The following is a 21,145-nucleotide window of genomic DNA, read 5'->3' as shown; positions in this document are numbered from 1 at the left end:
AGCCATCAGCAAAGGAGCAAAGCAAAGGAACGAAAGAGCCTCGTCAGTCAGAGTCTTGTGTGACAGCCACTCTGAATTGGGTTTAATCTTTCTGTTCTTTAATTTAATATAAAGATTTTTGCTATGTGTTCTTTGTTCTTGTTTACAGCAATGATAGCTTAATTTTATTTAAGCTAGGATGATTATTTTGATTAAATAATATTTATTTGATTCATGCTTATAATGTTTGTGCCTCAATAGATCATGTTTTCAATTAAAATCAAGTATGTATTTCGTTCATACCTGATTGAAATACACCTGAATCAGCTAAGTGATCCTAACTAGACGACGGCTAATGGACGCATAATTGAAATGTGCATGCTCAATTTAGATCCTAACCCAATTGAATTGTAGGCTGCATAACAATTCTAACCAAACTCTGTTATCTGCATAGTTTTTAGATTTGTGTGATTAAATTGTTCCAAACCTAACACGTCCCTGTTACCTCACATGAATGCTAAGAAACCATTAGAAAATAAGGATCAGTCAAATACGTATTAACGTGGTTTCCAAACTCATGAAAGATCGAGTTGCCATAGAATGTTTTTCCGAATGTTATGAAGCATGTTGATAATAAATTGAGTTTAATTAAAGTAATTTTCCTAGTTTATTTATGTTATAATTGTTGCAAATTGTGTTAAATTTACTAAAATCTATTTCATTCATATAGCTTGCATACTTAGGATAATTTGAATTAGGGATCATTGCATTTAGTTTAATATATTTTAATCACCACTTCTCAACTATATTGTGCTTTTACTAGTCAAATTGTTAAAATAAGTTTACAAATTAATTGACTTACCACAAATACAATCTCTGTGGAGACGATAACTCGATACTTACTTATTACTTGATAACGAATGTGAACACTTGCACAAACCCCAGCATTACAAGTTTTTGGCACCGTTGCCGGGGATTTTCAACTGTTGCCATATTCATTTTTTTCGTGAAATTATTTATTTTCAATTTGATTTATTTCTAACATTACTAACTTATTCTTTTTAATTTTTGTGATCTTTTTTCTCAGGTGTTTATGAGCATATATCGAATTATCGATTTACTCCCTGTAGACCCTGAAATTAAGCAAACTTTCAGACAAAGAAGATGTGAAAGAACAGCTCAAAGACAAGTCGAGATGGACCTTTGAAATCAAAAACAAGACCAAGGTAATAAAGCCGATCATGTACGAAATCTCATCCTCATTGCTGATGATAGGGATCGATGCATCAGACAATATGCTGTGCCACTTTTTATAAGTTAAACCCAGGAATTAGAAGGCCAGATATTAAGGCAACCCGGTTTGAATTGTGGGCCAATTTAGTGGTATGCCCACAGAAGATCCACATCTCCACCTTCGATTGTTTATGGAGGTGAGTGATTCATTCAAGATAGTCGGTGTCACTAAAGACGCACTGAGGTTGAAGTTATTTTCGTACTCGTTGCGAGATCAAGCACAAGCATGGCTCAATTCATTGCCACCAAGTTTCATATCTACATGGCAAGAATTAGCAGAGAGATTTTTGGTTAAGTATTTCTTGCCTAGCAAAAATGCTAAGTTAAGGAACGAGATCACAACTTTCCAACAATTGGATGACGAGTCGTTGTATGAGACTTGGGAGCGATTCAAGGAGTTACTTCGTAGGTATCCTCATCATGGGATTCCTCACTGTATCCAGCTAGAAACATTCTATAATGGTCTCAATGCACATACAAGATTGATGGTAGATGCTTCCACGAATGGTGCAATTTTGTCTAAGTCTTATAATGAGGCTTATGAGATCATCGAGAGGATCGCGAGTAATAACTATCAACGGCCAACAAATCGAATAGCTTCAGGAAGTCGTGTAGCCGGAGTTCATGAAGTTGACTCCCTCACTTCATTATCAACTCAGGTATGTCTATTTCCTCTATGTTAAAACAGTTAATCGCTAATAGTACTAATAATTCTGCAGCTCAGCCACCAAGTCCGTTTGAAGTAGTTTCTTGTGTGTACTGTGGGGAAGGTCATTCTTTTGAGAATTTTCCATCAAATCCCAAGTCAGTATACTGTGTGGGGAACCAATATCAAAATAGAAGTGGACAAGGACCCCAATCCAACTTCTACAATCCTTCATGGCGTAATTATCCTAACTTTTCTTAGAGCAACCACGGAAATGGACCGAACAATAACTTATTGTATCAAAGACCCAACCACTTTCAAAGGTTTAATTAGCAAGCTCCAAAACCACCTCAATTTGAGGCATCAAATAGTTATGACAACCTGTTGAAAGCATACATGTCAAAGAATGATGCTTTGATCCAAAGCCAAGTAGCAGCACTAAAAAATTTGGAAAACCAAATAGGTCAGTTGGCTACAAAGCTTCGTAATAGACCGCAAAGAACCTTACCGAGCAATACTGAGAATCCAAGGAATTTGGGTAAAGAACATATCAAGGTGGTGGCATTGCGAAGTGGTAAGACTCTAGAACCCCGGTTGATTGATGTCGAAGATGAGCATGCTGAAAAAGAGGGAAGTCAACCAGATGTTAAAGTTCATACACCAAAAGAGTCAGAATCTGTAAAGACTGATAAGGTAAATCCTAACCTAGTAAATTCAAATACTTTAACATCTTCTTTGGATATAGATTTACCTACTCAGAAAATTTGTCTGGTTCAACCGAAAGTTCCATCACCTTCATATCCGCAAAGATTGCAGCAAAATAAGTAGAAACAAGAGGTGCAATTCAAGAAGTTTTTAGATGTTCAGAAGCAGTTACACATCAATATTCTGAATTATGTGAAGCTTTTGAAGGATATACTGTCTAAGAAGAAACGACTGAGTGAGTATGAGATTGTTGCTTTGACAAAGGAGTGTAATAAATTCCTCAAGAAACGATATACCAATAAAGAAAAAATTTCCTTCATGATAGTCGGTATTATCTTTGGGAGGATTCGTTTTTGTTTAAACAATGTGCAGATAATATAATTCGAAAGTGTGCAGCTGAAAGCGAGATTGCTGAGATCTTGTATCATTGCCATTCATCTCCAAGTGGGGGACACTTTGGTGGTTCACTTACTGCAAAGATTTTGCAAGCAGGTTTCTTTTGGCCTACACTATTTAAAGATACTTATGCTTATGTGAAGAACTGTGATAAATGCCAAAGGACTAGTAATATATCAAGGAGGAATAAGATGCCTTTAACAAATATTTTGGAGATTGAATTATTCGACGTATGGGGCATTGATTTCTTAGGCCCATTTCCTTTTTCGTATGAGAACAAATACATCTTTGTTGCTGTGGACTATGTATCCAAATGGGTTGAAGCTGAAGCATACCGTACAAATGATCCTAAGGTAGTCATGCGATTCCTACATAAGCATGTGTTTACACAATTTGGGACACCAAGAGCTATTATTAGTGATGAAGGTTTTCACTTTGTAAACAAATGACTTAAGCGGTTGCTTAAAAAAAATGATGTAAAGCACAAGATTACTACTGCCTATCACCCCCAGTCTAATGGGCAAGTTGAAAGACTGAATCGCGAAATCAAAGGTGTTGACACCATTTTTTTGACAAAACGGGGTCGACTTAGATTTGAAAATAAAAACAGGAGTCACCACCAATCTTTTTTGATAAGGTGTGATCGGGCCACCTCGAAAAATGATTTTTTTAATAAACAATTTAATTTGATCAAAACAACGATTTAAGTCTACGAAAATCAAAAAACGGGTTCAAGAGTCGGTTACGTACGAGGAAGGGTTAGCACCCTCGACACGCCCAAAATTGGTACCTTGTTGATTAATTAGTGTCTTAGTGTCGAAGATTAAAAATTTGGAAAAAAGATTCAAAATATGATCCTTTGTTGAAATGTTAAAAAACTTTCAAAAAAAGGGCATATTTTACATTAATCAAGAAAAAGAATTACATCCCGTAAGTTAGGACACAATGTCTTAAATTCTCAACACGAGAATAAATGCCAAAAATTTATTTATTTAAAAGATAATCGATTATCTCGGTTTTGAAAAGAAATCATGTCCCGTAAGTTAGAACACAATTTTTTTGTTAATTCCCGAGATCATTTAAAAGCTTAGGTTTGGAAAGTATTGTGTTTGGATTTATCGAGAAAGTTGAAACCCCGTAAGTTAGGATACGACCTTTTTAAATCCCAAAATAAAAAATGTTACTCGTTTTAAAAAAAAATCGTGATTTATGAATCGGGTAAAGTTGATCTAACACGAGATGGTAAAAACAACCACAATATTAATATGCGTAACGAAACGATAATGACTAAGATAATGTAAACACAAATAATACGAGTGACAACAAAAGATACATAAAACAAATCAATTATACACGAAATAACAAGTAAATAAAAGGGTCTAAAAGCATTTCATGAAAATAATGATGAACACATAAATAAATAAATATCAGATAAGACAATAATATCAATAATGAAAATAAATTATAAAACTAAAAATAAAAATAAAATAAAGATCTATGTATATATGTGTAACAAAGTCGGAAATAAAATATATATAAATAATAATATCAATATATACCAAGACAAATATGTATATATATAAATAAAAACATGCACGTATATATATAAATTATAAATCATAAAATATGTAGGAATGTATTTACATATAAAAAATTCAAATACGTATAACTATGCAAACATGTATATAAATTATAAAGTAAAAAACATAAGTAAGTATATATTTGAGTAGAAGTATGTATGTAGAGATATATACATATGAATTATAAAATATAAAAATATAAGTATTTACATATATATGTATATAAGTTAAATAAAATATAAAAGAAACATATGTATATATGTATTGTAAAAGATTTAAATATATATAAATATATTTTAAAATATAAAGAACATATACAAGTATGTATATATATACTTTGAAATTATAAAATATGAAAGACATTTATATGTATGTCTATGTATGAGTTATAAAATATACATGCATGTATATACATGTATTGTAGAAACGCATGTGTGTATGTGTACATATATATATATATAAGGCATAAAGTATAAATAATATATATAAGTATATATATATATATATATGCAAATAAATTAAAAAATTATGTACGTATGTATGCACATATATAACCAAATGAATGTATGTATATATAACAAAAATTTGAAATTAAGATAACATAAATAAGTAAATAATAACAATAATGATAATAATAATGTAATCTAGTAGCAATAATAATATTAAAATAATTAATTAAATAATAAAATAACTAAAAATATGGACTAAATTGAAATAAAAACAAAAAAACACTGTAGTTTCGAAATAAATAAAAGATGAGGGACTGGTTTGAACGCACGAATAATGAGGGGCCGAAAGGGAAATTTTCCTTTTTCTCCAAAACAGTGTCATTCCAGCGGGGGACTAAATTGGGGTCTCAGAAAAATCACGGGGTGAAATCAAAAAAAAATAAAAAAAAACTTGATTGAAATCATTAAAAAAGTGGAAGGGCTAAAAGTGCAATTAGCCCTTTCGTTGAAAACACGCGGATCTTCCCTGAAGCGGGTCGGGTCGCACGCGGGTCGGCCTTAAACGGCACCGTTTTGGCACTAAAGACCTTCAATGAAACGGTGCCATTTTGTAGCAGTATAAAAACTAAAATTTTCCAAAAAATTTCTCATTTCTTCCTCATTTTTTAGAAAAGCTCCCTCATTCTCTCTCAGCCCCTCTCTCCCTTTGCCCATACTCCGGCCTAAGACTCCGGCGCACCCCCGCCGTATGCGGTGGTCGAAGGTGCAAGATTGGACCTTTTTTTGGTCCTTTTTGAAGCCGACCATCCTTAAAAACCGAATCTAGGGCCAAATCTCTTGAAAGGTGAATCAAACTCGGCAAAACAAGAAAGACCGTTTGCCTTTCTTCACCGACGCAATACAGGTAAACTCCCTTTCCCCTCTTTTATCCTTCTTATTAATAGTTTTTTTTAAATGGGTTTGTAAAAGAAAAATTAAATAAATAAATAAAAGTAAAAGAATAAAAAAACAAAAAAAATGAAGAACACAACAACCTCTCTTTTTATTTCGAATGTCTATGAAAACTAAAGGCCGAAACCTCATTACAAAATATTTTGGGCCATTTATAGCCAAGAAAGATACCTGCTTTTCTGTTTTTTTTCTTTTATTTCTTGCTTGCGTGTTTGCTTCATTTTGCAGGGTGATTAACGAGCAAGTGGCGATGGGATAGTGGCGGTGGTGGCAGTGCGCGGCGGCCAGTAGAGCTAGGGACATGCGGTGCCTAGGGTTTCAGAAAAGCTGAAACCCTAGTTTGACTAATTGTTTTGGGTTGGTTCTAATTATTTATTGGGCTTATTAGGCTGTTTTAGTTTTATTTTGGTTTGGGTTTCTGATTTGGGCTGGTAACTTATGTTTTAGGGCCCTGGGTAAAGTTGGGCTTGTACAAAAGGTATCCTTGAAAAGGTAGTATGGCCTAGCAAAAAAGATTGGTCTCGAAGGCTCGATGATGCATTATGGACCTATCGAACAGCATTCAAGACTCCGTTAGGAATGACTCATTACCGGTTAGCTTTTGGGAAGGCATGTCATTTGCCATTAGAATTGGAGAATAAAGCTCATTGGGTTTTGAAGCAGTTGAACTATGATCTTAAGCAAGCCGGTGAGAGAAGGATGTCACAACTGGATGAGTTGGAAAAGCTGAGGTTGTTTTCCTATGAGAATGTCAAAATGTGCAAAGAAAGATCAAAGAGATGGCATGATACTCATATACAACCTCGCGAGTTTAAAGAAGTTCAGAAGGTGTTGTTGTTTAATTCAAGGCTGAAGTTATTTCCTGGGAAGCTAAAATCTCGATGGGAAGGACCCTATACCATCTACCAATTTTACCTTTATGGAGCTATTGAATTGTACGACAATTACGGAGGTACTTTTAAAGTTAATGGTCAACGTCTCAAACATTACTAGGATGGTGAAGATGAGCGAATTGAATCCTCGTTCATCTTAATAGACCTTTAATTTTTCATGAACTCATTGTGTAAATAAATAAATAATTAATTAGAACTTATTTTCTTAATTTATTACATTTAATTAATTCTGTCTAAGGAGATTGGAACTTAAGCGGGACCGCTGTGACCCCTCCAACCTTTCTTGGGAATTAATTTAATGTAATTTTTTAAGAAGAAATTTTCTAATTAAGACTATTTTTTTAATTTCATTTGTGCTGTTTTAATTTTGTGTTAATAAAGAGGGTCAAATTTGGCCCAAGTACTAATCAATTTTTTTTTAAGATGCAGTCTAAGTTTAAGGCCCAAGACAGCAAAAAAGATGGAAAAATCTATGCCTTGCCTTCACATCTATTACTTGCTGCCCAAGTAACTTTAATGTAGCTAAATTTTTGCTACATGTTGCCCTAATTTTTCCCTATATAAACCCCTCTTTATTCTACTAATTTTCATATCCCTCAAAGCAATTTACTTACACCCTAAAAATCCCTAAACCTCTTTTTTGTGCTGTCAACCTCAAATCTTGAAAGAAACCCTAGTTCTTTTCTTCTTTTTGCCAAAATTTCCTATTGCTACCGCAAAGAGATCGCCGACGCATCATCTTTGCTGTCTCAAGATTTTTGTTGTAGCAAGTTATACCTACTTTGTCGATTTATCTTTTCTCTCTTGTACAGAAACTCTACCAAATTTTTGGGAAAATACTGTCTCGCAAAAGAACTAGATCGTCAAAGACTACTCCTCAAAACCCGATTGTGGTTGATGAAGAAGTGAAAGAGCTATTTGATTCAATTTTCAAGCATCAAACTATGATGCTGGAAAAAAGTTTTAACCTAGAGAGCAATGATGTGATGGTTGTTCCTGTGTCGATTAGAAAGATAATCAATGATCTCAAGTGGGAACGATTCTGTGATGCTTGTTCACTCCCCGATGATGAACTAGTTCGAGAATTCTATGCTAGTTTGACTACGCAAGATGCTATTGAAGCCATCATTCGAAAGAAAAATGTACCTTTTACTTCTAAGTCCATCAATAATTTGTTTAATTTACCTGATATTGAAGAAGATGAGTACTACCCAATGATGAACAATATCAATTGGGAGTTTCTTCAACAAGTGCTTGATGTTGTGACAAATCCAGGATCCCAAAGGATTATAAGAAAGTATGGGAGCCATTCTTGTTGAAGAGAATACTTAAAACCAGTAGCAAAGATATGGTTTTATTTTGTTCGCTACAGTTTTATGCCTATCTCACACAGTTCCACCATCTTGATGGAACAGATGCTCTTGTTATATGCAATTTTGACAGAAAAGTCCATTAATGTTGGGAGAATTATCCTTAAGGAGATTCATGATTGTGCTAAAAAGAAGGCAGGAAGTGCTTATTTCCCATCATTAATCACTTCACTTTGCTTAAGGGCCCGTGTTAAAACACAAGCAAATTTGAAGGGGCAGTATGTCCAAGGGTGCATTACAAGTCATGATCTTGAAAGGTTAGTAGAGAGAGTGCATGAGCTGAACCAAGGCGAGCAAGAGGAACCAACTGAGCCAGAAACCGAAGAGTCAACAAATAAAACTGAAACTGAAGCCGATTCAATTACAAACACTGAAGAAGAAGAATCTGATAAAGAACCAAATAGTCATTAACCAGCTGAAGGAGCTGAAAACCCTGAACCTAGGGTTGAGCCAGAAAAAGAACCAGTCAAGCTAAGTGTTGAACCTGAATATACAACTCCTATGCCAACTTATGCAAGTACTTCAGGGAAATCGAAATTGTCAATTTTGATGGATATGTGTAAGTTCATGCACAATCAACAACAAACTTACTGGAAATATGCAAAAATTAAAGATGACTCAATTTGAAATACTTTTAAGAATATCTCTAATACTTTTGTTCCTGAGTTCCCAGATGCTGTCTTTGAGACATGGACAGAATACGATGCAAGTGAAGATGGAGCTAAAGAAGACAAGGGGAATAAGTCAGAAAAATAAAAGGGCAGGATTCTTGTCTTGTTATTTATTTAATTGTTTTTAGGTCTTTAGGAATTTATTTCTTTAGTAATTAGGATTTAATTTCTGCAAAATAAAACATAGCAAGCATGAATAAATACTTCTTTAGAAAGAAAAAGACTAAGTAATGTGGCAATGGGAATGAACATGTCTAGGATTGGGTTATGAGGAAATACTTGGTATTTAAGCAGTCTTATTAACTCACCTCTCTTTCTTCACAACCCTACCTGGTGTTCATTTTTCATTCATTACTTTGTTTTTACAATTAGAACATTGCTTCTTTTTAAAGGGTGGTAAGGCAAATAATTGCTCAATTTTTTAAAATTTTCAAGTATGTTGCAAATCATTTCTTTCATAAGTATGTTTTAATAAATGAATGTTTCGAGAAATTCTTTTTAATAAGATAGCTTGTATGCAAGCATGAATGATGATTTTATCTCAGTGATTGTATGTTATCATGAAAAATGGAATGTTTTTATGATCTTAGTCTTAGGTAATGTTTTCCAGGAAAATTTAGTTTCTCTTGAGATTAGACATGCATGAAGGTTTATATCTTTAAAATTGACTTAGTGACTTTCTTGAGGCAAAATCCTAGAGGACATAAAAATCTAAAATGATATAGGCACCATTTTTGTTTAGACCGGTTGAGCCTTTTCAAGCCCACCTTATGATATTAGACCCTTGAAACTATATTTTTGAGCTTAAAGGCTTGTTCCTTGTAATAAACCTACATTACAAGCCATATCTTTTTTTTTAAAAGCTATCCTAATTTTGTACACCATCTTAACTAAAGTTGTCTTGGTAATTAACATTTGAGGGAAATTTCCAGAAGATGTATGTGCTCATGCTTAAAAAAACAATAACAACAACAAAGACAAAGAAAGAGTAAAGAAAAATTTGCTCAGTCTCCAAAAAGAAAATGTATGAGTATGAGTTCAAAATAAGTTTGGGGGAGTTCCACAGGTTCACTTGAAGAAAAAGGTTGAATTTTGAGAAATCCAAGACAAGTTAAAGGTTAAGATTTTGAAACCAAAATGTCCCATCTCTTAAAATCCCCACCTTTAACCGAGCCCCATTACAACCTTATAAAAGACCTATTGATTTGATGATTATGTCACCTACACTAGTGGAGAGGAAGTGTTAAGTTCAACATATGAAGATCATAAATAAGCCTTATGATTGTTTTGCTTGATTGATGAGAAATTGTGTTGAATGAAGAATATTATCTATGGCTGTGACATACATGCAAACTATGATTCATGTTGGCATATCTTGAAACATAGAATAAAATTTTCAAAATGTTTGTATATGAGTTACTTGTTAATAAAGAAATCTATGAGCATGAATTTATTGATGCATGATTATGAGACGAAGATTGATGCTACTTACACTTTTAGCAAAATTTACCTTAGCAAGACATTGTGTTGTGCATGAACATTACTCGGGACAAGCAATGATTTAAGTTTTAGGGTGTGTAAACTAAAAATATATAGGATTTTTCCTATATAATTCATCTCCTTTTTACTTAAATTTGTTGTTAAAACCAAGTAATTGCTTAATAAATTAAGGAAATATGCGAAAATATGAAATTAGGACATAGAAATTATTAAAATGTGATTTTATACATTATTATATAGTTTGCATGCATAAAATGGCTTATTTTATATTAATTTGAGCATATTATATTTTTAAGCTATAAAGTGGGTCATGCATGATTAAATTAAATAATAAAATATAAAGTTATATTTCATAAATTCATTTTAAATACTTCATTAATAAATTAGGTTTTAATTAATTAAGTAAATTGATTAATTAAAGTGGTTAAATTATATTATTTGGTCCTCTAAACTATCTACTATTTTTGCACAGGTCTAAGAGTTTCTTCTAATTGCAAAATCGTCCAAATTGGGGACCAAGTCAACATAATAAATTGAGTTTAATTAAAGTAATTGTCCTAGTTTATTTATGTTATAATTGTTGCAAATTGTGTTAAATTTTCTAAAATCTATTTCATTCATATAGTTTGCATACTTAGGATAATTTGCTTTAGGGATCATTGCATTTAGTTGAATATATTTTAATCACCACTTCTCAACTATATTGTGCTTTTATTATTCAAATTGTTAATATAATTTTACAAATTAAGTGACCTAGAACAAATACAATCCCTGTGGAGATGATAACTCGATACTTACTTATTACTCGATAACGACTATGTACACTTGCACAAACCCCAGCGTTATAGGTTTTTAAAAAAATTGAATGAACTACAAAACAAAAAGTTTTATATATACATCCCTAATCCTACAAACATATTTACATCATCCCTAAAGTAATTAATACGATCCCTAAAATAACTACTAATGAAAAATACAAATTCCTAATAAAAAACACATTCAATTTTCCTAAATTCATCTACTCCTAAAATTAAAATCCTATTGAATTAACTCTTGAATATTAGTCCTTATCTTCCTGAAATCGTCTTTTTCTTTTTTCCTCTTTTTTTTGTCTATAGAAGAACAAATTGCTTGAATAAATCATCACCGAGTAATTTCCTTGAGGGATTCATGGTTTTATCCATCCACTCAATGGGTACTCCTACCCTTTTACACAATTCTGTAATTATATTGGGGAATATCCTTTCCTAAATTCCTCGCACTGTCAACCATGTTCTTATATATCCATGTTCCAATACATATTTGTTTCTTTTGGAGGGTCCCATATGTTATGTTGGCTTGACTTGGACCAATCTCAAACATCTTTGTTATAGACCATATTCTTGAATAAAAAAATTTCATCTATATCTTTGCTTTTGGTGTCATTAGCTCTTGATTGAATGTTTCAGTTATTGTTCTTCCCATTCGATATTTCCACATCTCTTTCCCTTTCGTTAGAAATCTCAAGACTTTTTCCGTATCTATATTTCTGAATTCCTTCAAATCTGTTTTATAGAGATAATCGTGATAATAATATGGCATATCATAAATTTGGAAAATACTCATCTCAATTACCGGAACATTAACCTTCACAAAAGAGCGCATCTCATAGAATGGTCTGGATGCTTCCCTTTGTTTTAATGCTAGATAAAATTCTTGCACCATAGGAATTATTACGGGTTCTTCGGAGGGAAAACATAATTTTTTCCATTCTCTTCCAGTTGTATTCTCCCATATTCCTTTGCAATTCCTCATTAGAGGGTCAAATCCCTACTCTTGAATAAAGGTATAAGGTTGTAGTTGCTGCAAGTATTTATCCATGTTGCCTTATTGGAACTCAACAACTAGGCTTGAAGCACCTACACTAAAACTGACCATTTGATAATCTATTCTTGTTAAAATCTATTATGCCTGCAATTTAATCTTTGATGGTGATAAAAGAGGGTAGCAATGTGTCCTATTTATAGATTAGAAGGAAAGAATAAATTATTTAAGAGTTATAGTTTATTTCTACTAAATAAAAAGTTAAAGAACAAGAATCCTAATATAATTAAGATACAAAAAAGTTAATAATTAAGGTTAGTTCTGAAAACAAAGTTACGCAGTGATGTCGCGACATCCCTTTGTGATGTCGCGACTTCAAAGGCAGGTTCCAAAATAAGAATTTTGTTCATTGTATGTTTTGTGAAATCAGTACTTTGGTTACCTTCTTCATTATCAATCTTTATGCTTGTTGATTTCCCATTGATTCCTTGGAAATCCAAAAGCACGCTACACTGCAAGGTTTGTTCATCACTACAGTATTAATTGTTCCTCCAAAATAATGCTTTACTCTTTGGCCATTAATGAGAAAAGGCTCTCCCCATTTTCCGATCAACTCTATTGTTCTATGAGGAGTTACCTGATGTATTGTATATGGACAAGTCCATCTTGATTTCAGCTTTTGAAGAAATAATTTTAATCTTGAGTTGAAAAACAACACTTTTGGTCCTGATAAAAATTCATGCTTTCTGATCTTTGCATAATGTCGAAGTCTATTCCTCTCATTATACATTTTAGTATTTTCGTAGGCCATAAAGCGGAATTCTTCTAATTCTTGGTGTTGAAATTGTTTTTCTTTTTTAGCTAATTTTGGATCCAGATTTAACTCTTTGATCGCCTAGCATGCCTTCCTCTCCAATTCAATTGGTAAGTTATAGTTTTTACCATACACTAGCTTATATGGAGACATGTCTAGGGGAGTCTTATACGCTGTTCTGTAAGCCTATAATGCATAGTCTAACTTCACTGCCTAATCCTTTCGACTTGGGTTTACTGTTTTCTCTTGAATCTATTTTATTTCCCGATTAGATACTTCTGCTTTCCCATTAGCCTGTAGGTGATATGTTGTTGTCATTTATGTCTTATGTTGTATTTAGCCAAAGCTGCTTCAAACTGCTTGCTATAGAAATGAGATCCTTTGTCATTGACCAACGCTCGCGGTGTACCAAACTTGGCGAATGTGTTTTTCTTAGTAATCTCACTACTGATTTTGCATTATTAGTAGGTATTGCGACAACTTTGCCCAACTTTGAAACATAATCTACAACCATGAAGACATACTGATTCCCAAAAGAACTTTAAAAAGGTCATATGAAATCAATCCCCCAAACATCAAACACTTCAACCTCAATTATCTCTATTTGCGTCATTTTTTCCTTGTTTGATATGTTCCCAATTCTCTAACACCTCTCACATCCTTGTATGAATTCATAAGTGTCTATATTCATAGTTGGCCAATAAAACCCCGATTATAGTACTTTTTAGGCTATCCTTTTTCCACCAAAATGCCTTCCACAATGAGATGTGTGACAACCTTTTAAAATATCATGTATCTCTTATTCCACTACACATCGCCAGACTAATTAATCCGTGCACTGTCGAAACACGTATGGTTCCTTCCAAATGTAATTTTTTGGTTCATGGGCTATCATCTTTTTCTGTTGCCAAGATGCATGTGCTGGGAAGACCCATTTTATGATATAACTGACATAATTTGCATACCATGGTGTTATATGCTTACCTAGTTTTGGTTGATTAATGTCTACTCTGAATAATTGCTCATCTGCAAAGGTCTCCTTATTTTCTTCAATATCCTCTACTTTTAAATTATTCTCAACTCTGGATAAATGGTCTGCAATTTTATTCTCAGTCCCATTTTTGTCCATTATTCATAAATCAAATTCCTGAAGTAATAAAACCCATCTCATTAGTTTGGTTTTTGTTTCTTTTTTCTTCATGACATATTTTAACGCAGAGTGATCAGTATACATATATACTCGATTCGCCATTAAATAAGGTCAAAGTTTTTTGCAAGTGAACACTACCGTTAGCATCTCTTTTTTAGTTGTAGTGTAGTTGTATTGTGCTGGATTTAGCATTTTTCTAGCATAATGAATAGCCCCAAATAGATTATTCCTCTTTTGTCCCAGAACTGCACCTATTGCATACTCACTAGCATCACACATAATAATAGAAGGTTTCGACCAATTCGGGGTGATGATTATAGGAAAAAATATGAGTTTTTTTCTTTTATTACCTTAAAGGCTTTGATGTAGCTTTGGTCAAATATGAATGGTGTCTCTTTCTGGAGGAGTTGATTTAGATGTTTAGAAATATGAGCGAAATCTTTTATGAACCTCCAATAAAATCTTGCATGGCCTAAAAAATTTCTAACATCTTTAACATTTTTCAGATTTGGAAGATGTTGTATAACTTCTATTTTGGCTTTATCTATTCCATACCTTTTTCCCGATATCTGATGCCCTAAGACCAGTCCTTCTTTCACCATAAAATGTCATTTTTTTGAGTTAAGTACGAGATTAGTCTCATCGCATCTTTTTAACACTTTCTTGAGGTTACCCATAAATTCTTGAAAAGAGTTTCCATATATCGAAAATTCATCCATGAATACATCTAATCCCTCTTTTAACATATCTGCAAAGATAGCATTCATGCATCTCATGAAGGTTGCTGGAGCATTACATAGGCCAAAAAACATTCTTTTAAAGGCATATGTACCAAAAAGACATGTGAAAATGGTTTTTTTTCTTAGTCATCGGGATGAATTGGGATTTGATGGTACCCTAAATATCCATCAAGGAAACAATAATAATCTTTTCCTACTAAACGATCTAGCATTTAGTCAATAAAGGGCAACAGAAAGTGGTCTTTTTTTGTTTCATCGTTCAGTTTCCAATAATCGATGCATACTCTCCAACCAGTAACTGTTCATGTTGGAATTAACTCATTGTTATCGTTCTCAAATACAATTAGACCTCCCTTCTTCGGAACACACTAGGTCGGGATTAACCATTCACTATCAGAGATGGAATAAACAATACTTGCATCTAACTATTTAAGCGACTCCTTTTTGACCACCTCCTTCAAAGCTGGATTAAGTCTACGCTGAGCATCCACCACAAGTCTTTTCCCTTCTTCTAATCTGATCTTATGCTAACAGAACACAAGATTGATTCCTTTAATATTAGTAATTTTCCATCCTATCTCTTTTTTAGGCATTTTCAGGACATTTAATAGAGCCTCCTCCTATTTTGCGTCTAAGCTTGCAGCAATAATTACTAGTAAAGTGTTTTTTCCCCAAATATCCATATTTTAAGTGGTTGGGTAATGGCTTAAGTTCTAATTTTGGGGGTTTTACAATAAATGACAACATTTTTACTAAGTTTGGGATAATTTTCGTTAGTTGTTCCTTATTTTGTCTCCACCAGTCCAATTGGGTTACCATGTGATTGTTCCCTTGTTATGCACTATCCCATTCTTCTGTTTTGTAGCCCGTTGGTTCTTTTGTACTAAACTCTAATTGGTTACATTCTTGTTCTTTATGAATCCAGTTCCTAACTTTTTATTTCAAGATATTCTTCCCAGGTTGATTCATTAATGTTGATTTTTTCCAATATTTCCATTACTTCCTCTTGGGTTTTTGTCCAAATACTTCCCCCCTGACATGATATCAAATTTTCGTCTATTCTGACTATCCAACCTGTAGTAAAAATGTTGTATTTGAACTGTGAAATGTATGCCTTCGCCTAATATAGATCTAATGATTGACTTGAACCTTTCCCACACTTGCCCCAAAGTTTTAGTGATACCTTGCTGAAAATAAAAAAATTGTGTGTAACTACTTAGTACCTTAGTCATAAGCAACATTTAGTGAAGGAATAGCTGCACAAAATCGGTCCATGTAGTGATGGTGTCTGGTGGAATTGTCTCTAACCACTTTTTTTGTTTTCTCCTCTAATGCAAATGGAATCAATAATAAGTTGAAAGTCTCCAAGGGAATTCCTGTGTAGCTAATAGTGTTGCATATATGGTCAAATTTCTGCAAGAACGCTATGGGATCTTCATTTATATGGTCGACGAATTTGACATTATTAGACCCCCATGTTAATAAAGTAGGATTTAATTCAAAATATGAACTATGGATAACAGGTCGGGAAATGCTAGACCTTAACCAGTTTACATCAAATAATGTCCCTAAAACCTGCATATTGTTAGTGATTTATATACAAAGGGTATTTATAACTAAAAAAATTCCTAATTATTCTGATTATAATGAGAAAATTAAAATTATTTTACAAATGTTACCTCCCCGGAAACGATGCCAAAAACTTGACCACCTTCAAACGTACTAATGTCCAAAGTGTGAATACTACAATAAAATACAGAAGTACGAGGCGGTATCCTCAAGTATATGGGTTGTGTTGTAATATAGTTTTACAATAGAGTAAGTGAGTACTCCGAGGGTCATACTCAAATGAGTCGAGTGCAAGATCAATTCTAACCTAAACACTAAAAGATCTAATTAGTACTTTAAATTAGTTATAGTATGAAAACATGAAATAATTTTTATAATAAAAAAATATCATAAAATAAATAAACTTCAAGAGATAGAAAAAGAGAATGAATCAAATCTTGATTATGCGTGATTAGCTCGCTTCGATAAACCACATCAACTGTCATTTCAGGTTCCTCATCAATCAACTAGTCGCTATCGCAACAAGATCTACCGATCTTCCACTAACAAAACGAGTCAACAAGGACAACTTATCTTCCGACCTCACAGTCCAGACTAGCTTGGGGTGAAGGTGTTCACGAATAGGCCATACCAATTTTGGCTTAATTCCTACCTTGATGACTTTCCTGGGTTGTCTGGCCTAGGGTTTTTTTCACATTCTTCCTTTCCCAAATAGCTGATCCGTTGAGTAACCTTACAAAACAGTCAATAGATCTACCTCCACTCGCTAATCCCCCATAGAAGGATTAGTTACACATGGTTTTTATAGAAAATATAGAATCAATATAAATAGAAAGAATGTTAATTTAATCGATAGTATAGAGTATATGAAAGAGCCTGATTGTATTAAGATTAATCGTGAATTTACAAAGTTTGAAAGCTTTCCACAATTCAAATCTCTTGAGAACAACGAAGAACAAGTGAAATAAATTCTAAAACCTAAAAACGAAATAAAAACAAACTAAAATTACTAAAAGAAATCTAGACTAAGTGAATTATGTCTATAACATCTGCTAAATGAGCCTATTTATAGAGTTCAGGTTATCGTCGTCCTCAACCGTAGGTTAGCTAACATTCTCGAGCTTTAAGTTTGATTATATAGACCAAACCCCTATTTTGTATTTGATTTTCATCCCAAAGTCAATGTTACGACATACCAGGACTTGTCTTGCGACATAGCAGTCAATATACCTTTTAAAGGGTATGTCACGACACCCTCAGGCTGTGTCGCAACAATAAAAGTAGTCTTGAGGTTTCTCTATTCTGCTCTCTATGTTGCAACATCGGCCATCTGATGTTACGACACAGCAACCAGTATCAGTTTAATATGCCTTTTAAAGTTCTCTTGTATGCTCACAAGCTGCGTTAGCTCACCCTTAGGTGTAACACCCCGAATTTTGAGCCTAGAAGAAATAGGTTTTGAAGAAGAGAACAGTTAGGAGACTGCACGTAAATATTTAGTTGTGAAAGTAAGTGACATAAATGAATGTCTGCTTCAGTGGTTAAGTGATTTAGGAGTGTTTGGAAGTGTCTGAGAAGTCAGGGGTTCAAGCCTTGGCTTATGTAAAATTTTTATTTTAAGTGAATAAAATCCCTGGATCTAGATAGTAAGTTCTTAAATTATTGTGGTTAAAATATGATACAAAGGAGTTGTTGGTCTAGTGGTAAGGGGCGTGTGAAGTATACTGGGGTCTAAGGTTCAAGTGGTGGTGCATCAAAAAGGGAGTATTTATTTTGCTGCCTAATTCGTGTGGGTGGTAGAGTTGGATTGAAATACTGCTAAATGGAGTTTGAACTGGTCATAGAGAGACTTGAGGAGGGATATTTTGAGAGATTTGAAGAGAGAATATTGGAATGTGGGGAGGTTGTTGTTGTGGAGAGATATATATCATCTCATTTGTTCGTTGTTCTTGAGGGGAGATCAGTGAGGTTTTCAAGGTTTTCATCGCTTTCTCCAACCTGCATTGCTTCCATTCCTAACTGGTGGTGGTCGAGGTTGATTGGCACATTTCCTAGGAACCAAGGGTGTGATGATCATTGATTTTTGGAATAAGAGTATTCGAAATGAAGGGAATCTATAAATCGCATCAGGTGTGTAAACACCCCACTATAACTACAAAACGGCAAAAGTCGAAAAGCTGGAAATACGGCGTTTGAGACCACACAAGTGTGCGATCACTCGTGTAGTAAGCCAAACCCGTGAATCATGGGTGATAATCTGTAGAGGCCTCCATGAGCATTTCTATGGGCTTAAGCCGTAATGGGCCACGTTAGGCTGAAATGGGCCGTGTGGGCTTTATGGGCTTATGGGCCCCACACGGATGAAATCCATGATTTGTGGCAAATACTGGACTGGGCTATGTAGATCTCATAGTCATGGAAAAATCTGGGCTGATTGGGCCGTACGAGCGTGTGGGCTCCCTTGGGCTGAGTAATGGACCTTAGGCCCATTTACACTGTTATGACCATTTAGGTTACTTGAGTTACTCAAGGCAACTGCAGACATTTCGAGAGGTCGATATCTACACCGAGACCCAAAAATAGGTAGAATGAATGAAATACCCTCATAAGGTAAAATAACCGAAATACCCCCATAGGGTAAAATGACTAAAATACCCTCATAAGGTAAAATGACTGAAATACCCCTATAAGGTAGAATGACCGAAATACCCCATAGGGTAAAATGATCGAAATACCCCCATAAGGTAAAATGATCGAAATACCCCCATAGGGTAAAATGACCGAAATACCCCCATAGGGTAAAATAATAGAAATACCCCCAGAGGGTAAAATGATAAAAATACTCCTATAGGGTAAAATGACCAAAATACCCTCATAGGGTAAAATGATCGAAATACCCCACAAGGTAGAATGACGAAATACCCCCATAGAGTAAAATGATCGAAATACCCCAATAAAGTAAAATGGTTGTTATACCCCTAGGAGATGAAATGATTGTTATGGCTTTATGTTATGTATGACTGATTTGCTCTATGTTATGTATGACTATGATTGAGCATGACATTTTGCATACACGTATGATATTATGTCACGACATATTGCATGGGGATGGGTTGTTATGTTTGGAGGAAGTGTATCGTGCTGATAAGGTTGCACGGGTCGCCCAAGACGACTGTGGACCTATTGATGGCGATATGCCGTTTATTTTACTAGCAGCTTTATTGCAATACTATTTAGTGCCGCAACCGGTGCTAATCTTGGTGTGTCTAGCTAGGTAGGTCGATTTTATCCCCACATGGTGTGTTTGGTGGGACAGGTGGTGTGTAGAGGCTGGATTGGATAGGATTTCTAACTACATATCTGCACTGATTAATGATTTTGTACTGTTACTGCATCAATTAATGATATTACATACTGTTCACTCAATGACTGATATCTGTTACTATTATTGGCTAAGGCTCCACTGATGCTATTACTGAAATTAGGCAAAGGCCCTACTAGTTACTGGCATTGTGATGGGCCCAAGTCCAATCGTTTACTGTTACGTGAAAGGGCTTAAGCCACACTGAACTGGACTATTATTGTAACGGTCTCAGGCCCAAACTGCATTTATCTACTATTTAATTGACTGTTTGCTTATTAGGGGATTACACATTGAGTTTCCGTAAACTCACCCCTCTGTTTAACTGTACAGGTAATCCTTAGCCATACGCGATTTGGTGCTGCAAAGGGCTCGGAGGTGGCCACACAACTGCAGTTGTGCTACACTTGCTTTTATTTAAAATTAAAGTTTGTGTTAGGTTTTGTTTATGTAATAAGGCCATTTATGTTTGTTTAAATTTTTAATTTGGCTTTTGCTTACTTATTTTAAACTGCTAGTTTAGCAGAAGACGAATTTTCAAAATAATTACTATTTTCGAAGACACAAAATTTCAACATTAGAGTTTTCAAAAGCTTTCGTGATTTTAGATCAACCTTTTATTATAATAGCAGATAACAAGGTAAATGTTTTTTACTAGATGATTTGTTAAGTAATAATAAAGGGGTTTTTAAACCTAGAAACGAATTTTTACCAACGAGTTTAATTTTCGCTAAACACCTCAATGTGACACCGCCAGATTCGGCCACAACTCCTAGGTCGGGTTTGGGATGTTACATTAGGCTTCATTCGACCCCTAAAGTCAATAACAGACTTAATTTGCACATTTTATTAACTTTAAAAACTTAAGAAAACATAATTCAAACCTATTGAAAATTCTTGTTTTCAAGCTACTAAAGTGCGATAATTAGTTTAATATGCTACACCGAATCACGACATATTAGGTTTATATTTTGTTAAATTAGTGTTTTCTAAATAGTCAGAGTTATAAAATGGAGCATCGTAGAATTTACATATCTTTTTCGGAGAGAATGGTCCATCATTACCTCTCACTGTCACTATTTTCCACATAACACTATGTGGTCTTCGAGTTTCCTCGTCAATGGTCCATCATTACCTCTCACTGTCACTATTTTCCACATAACACTATGTGGTCTTCGAGTTTCCTCATCTCTAAGAGTAGCACTAAATTCTTGCAAAAGAGGAATAACATCATTTTCTTTTAGGATTATGTAGAAATTCTCCCATCTATGATAC

The 21,145-nt window shown here is 34.1% G+C and overlaps 1 non-coding gene across 1 annotated transcript; it reads right to left on the bottom strand.

Annotated features, from left to right (window-relative positions):
• Positions 1-1,592: 1,592 nt before the first annotated feature.
• On the bottom strand, positions 1,593-1,699 carry LOC121218879 (small nucleolar RNA R71). Its single transcript, XR_005915361.1, has one exon. It is a non-coding gene; the product is annotated as a small nucleolar RNA R71 (small nucleolar RNA).
• Between the last annotated feature and the right edge of the window lie 19,446 nt (positions 1,700-21,145).

The sequence above is a fragment of the Gossypium hirsutum genome, chromosome D06, assembly GCF_007990345.1.
Source record: "Gossypium hirsutum isolate 1008001.06 chromosome D06, Gossypium_hirsutum_v2.1, whole genome shotgun sequence".
Classification (NCBI taxonomy): domain Eukaryota; kingdom Viridiplantae; phylum Streptophyta; class Magnoliopsida; order Malvales; family Malvaceae; genus Gossypium; species Gossypium hirsutum.
Note: the sequence above shows the minus strand (reverse complement) of the source record. Positions and strands in the feature narration are given on the sequence as shown.